General features: G+C 36.6%; 1 long non-coding RNA gene across 1 annotated transcript; it reads left to right on the top strand.

The window, feature by feature from the left end:
- The first annotated feature begins 328 nt into the window (after positions 1 to 328).
- LOC121977467 lies at positions 329 to 1,038 on the top strand. The gene is made up of 3 exons (XR_006110851.1): positions 329 to 363; positions 619 to 681; positions 895 to 1,038. It is a non-coding gene; the product is annotated as an uncharacterized LOC121977467 (long non-coding RNA).
- The last annotated feature ends 2,466 nt before the right edge of the window (positions 1,039 to 3,504 follow it).

The following is a 3,504-nucleotide window of genomic DNA, read 5'->3' as shown; positions in this document are numbered from 1 at the left end:
ATTCTTGAAACCTTTTGTGGTCATCATGCAGAAAAGTAATTCTTATGAAATTTGTGAGCTTATTGTTCGATCTGTTTCTTAGATGGTTTTGAGTTGTGTTAATCATGTGAAGTCTGGTGGAAAAGTGTTTTCATGGTATGCTTGAATTATCTTATTGTTTTTCTATAATTCTTCCCACATTCTCAAACAGTACCTTAAATTACGTTTGCTTTCATGGTGATTATGTTGGGTTAGAATTTGTAAACTTTTGTATAGATGATATTAATGCTTCTCCTATGTTTAGGTTTTCACAACTGCTGTCGCTGATGACCGCTCCCTCCATTGCCTATTGACAGTCTATACATGGAAGAAGTGCACGTTAAGGTTAGTATGCGGTCTTAGTTGGACCCTCTCCTATTTGATATTGCTTCTAAATGATGCTTCCAGAACATCAATAACATGTTACTTAAGTTTCTTGTTTTAGCTTTTATTTGTGTGATTCTAAAACATTCCACCACCACCCGTGGCATTCATTTCTTCGTTGAATATGTGGATTGAAAAGATACAGAAATTCTAAATATTGATCTATTTTTATAAATTCTCCATAAATGAACTTCCTTTTTTATTCCTTGTATGTAGTTTGGAGAGGAATTATGCTTCACTGTTGGAGGTCAGCATATTCCTTTTGGTGCATCACCACAGGTAAGTTTATTTTTCCTTTCTCTAGTTATGGTATGCTTCCTTAAATTATCTCCCATCATCTCTATTGGAAATATTGCTGTTATATATCTAGCAGTCACTTCTTTCTAACATGCCCCCTACATATGTCTATTTTCCTCAATAAATTATAAAGTTTTTTCGTAGTTTCACCCAAATGTGTTTCCATGCCTTACAAATTTTTATGATTTTTTGTAGAATATCTGGACTGAACTTGGACCTCCTTGTAGAATCTATCAGAAGCAAATAATTCTACTGTTCAGATATCTTTTTCTTGTGTTTTGCTATTCTGAACTCCTTAGTACTACTTTATAGGGACTAGTATTTAGAAAGATTTTAATTCTTAACCACTTTGAATACATTGTTTAAGTTTCGGTGGAAAAATAAAATTGGGGCATAACTAATAGTTTTACCCAGGGCCTTTAAACAACCAGGACCGGCTCTGACCTCAACATTGCCCTACAAGCTGAAAAGGAGGATCCCGACTCCGAAGCATCGATCGACGAAACCGAAGCGACGCTACTGGTAAGACGTTTCAATAAATTTCGTAAAACTAATAAATTTCGATCGCAGCTGGGAAAGCATCAGCGCAACAGAAGGACGATCTAGTGTTACAACTGCAATGAAGAAGGGCACATCAAGGATGACTGCCCCAAATTAAAGAAAAAGGACAAAGAAAAGTCTCGAAGATCGATGCCCTCAAAGCGCAAGAGTCTGAAGGCTACATGGGATGAATCATCATCCTCGGAATCCGAAGTCGAAGCCTTCTCGGGATTAGCACTGATGGCCAACCATCTTTTCAACGAAACCAGCTCGAAGATGAGGATAGATGAAGGGGGAGGATCATCAGAAGAAGAAGAAAGCTGCGACGAAGGGGGAGCATCACCAAGTGAGGTAAGTAAGGTACGTGATCTCACCCCTACTCAGTCTTTTGAATTTATCAAAGTACTTACAAAAGATCTAGCGAAGTTAGAAAAAGAAAATATTTGAATTGAAATTAAAATTAGTAAAAACATGTCCACTAGAAATGTATAATATTTTAAAATTAGAAAATGAGAAATTAAAAATTGAAATTGAAAAATTAAAAAAGAATCAAGCATGCTTAATTAAATTTCTAAAATCAAAACTTAGAGTTTATGGAAAATTAACTTGGTATATTAAAAAGCATCAGGGACAACTTAGAAAAGTTCCTAGAAACTATGTACCTCCTAAGTTCTTAATTAATCCAGTGGGAAAGAACCTTTATTGAGTTCCAAAATCATTTCTAGACTAAATATTTTTTTAAGTTAGAGCTTACAGCGAGAAAATTAAACAATGAGTTTCTTTATGAGGCTTTGTCTATGGAAGTTGTTGTTGCTCCAATAACCAAGAAGGCCTAGTGCCTCGCCACGACCTGGAAGCCAAAATATTGAAATAAAATGTTTAATTAATTTTTTGGAAAAGCATTAAAATTGGAATTAAATAATGTTTTAGAAAGTTTTTCTTTAACATTTTTTTTTCTACAAAAATATTTTTAAAATTAGAAAAATATTTCTTGCATAAAATTTTTTACTTAGGAAAATTCTCAAATAATATTTTGCCTAAGTTAAAATTTCTTCTGAAATCAGAACTAAATTAGAATTTTTTTTTCTCTTACCTAAGTTTTAACTTAGAAAATTCTTAAATTGTTTTTAACTTAGAAATTCTTTAAAAAGTCTCAAAAATTTGTTTTAAAAGACTTAGAATTTAGTTTGAACATGTTTTATACTCCGTTTTTGCTGTGATTAAAGGGGAAGAGATAAACACAAGTTAAGGGGGAGTTAGAAATATTTTCACATTCCGTTTGAATTTTTGATATTCTTTTCAAAAATTAATGTTGTAATTTATTTTAATTGCAAATTTATGCTTAAACTGGTAGTTTAATCATTTCTTTAAATTATTACTTATTTGTTTTACCCTAACTTGAACTTGGGTTGATGCACATCCAAAAGGGGGAGATTGTTGGACCCCGTGATTGTTTTGATGTGATCAACCAAGTTAGGTTAGGTCCTGTTTGTTATTTGATCCCTATGTCTAAGTGTGTAGGAACTTAGGAACGCAGGAAGTCGAGCGAAAGGCGCAGCTAGAGAGAAGGACGACACGGGAAGGGAGCCAACGGGCTCGGTGCGTCCGAAGGACGAAAGAGCTGCGGAAGAGTACACCGGTGGACGAGAAGAACGTGTGCGACGTTTGAGGGATGAGAAGCCGGGTCGGAAGCCCGCTCGAGGAGAAGGCTAGAAATTGGGTTCGGGTGAACCCTATTTCGGTTGGCCAAAATCACCTAAGCGATCGGAGCTTCGAAACAAGAGGAAAAAGAGAAACTGGAAACTATTTATACCATGCAGTATTTATACCATGTAGTCCGAGGCGCCTCAGACCAGTCCGAGGCGTCTCAGACCAGTCCGAGGCGCCTCCATCACCTTGAAGGCGCCTCAGACCAGTCCAAGGCGCCTTCAAGAGCATTGGAGGCGCCTCAAACCCAATCTCTGTGACCGTTTGCCACTGAATAGAGCTTTATCTGATTAAACTGCTTAGAGGTGCCCTCAACCCTCTTGGAGGCGCCTTCAACACTCAGGATAAAATTTCCAAGAGCTATATAAAGGCCCCTGGAGTTAGGAAATTAATTAATCAACTCTGTAACAATTTCCTAGCAACTTCTGTGCTCTCTTATTGTGTAAAAGGCTTCTCCACCTTCAGAGAAGGAGACTTTTCTGGTGCGCTTTCCCACTGCCTTGGATTAACAACCCCCTGGGTTGTAACCAAGTTAATTTCTAGTCTTCCTTTTATTTC

Source organism: Zingiber officinale, chromosome 4B (genome assembly GCF_018446385.1).
Source record: "Zingiber officinale cultivar Zhangliang chromosome 4B, Zo_v1.1, whole genome shotgun sequence".
NCBI lineage: Eukaryota > Viridiplantae > Streptophyta > Magnoliopsida > Zingiberales > Zingiberaceae > Zingiber > Zingiber officinale.
The sequence above is the reverse complement of the archived record's forward strand: the minus strand, read 5'-3'. Positions and strand labels throughout refer to the sequence as shown.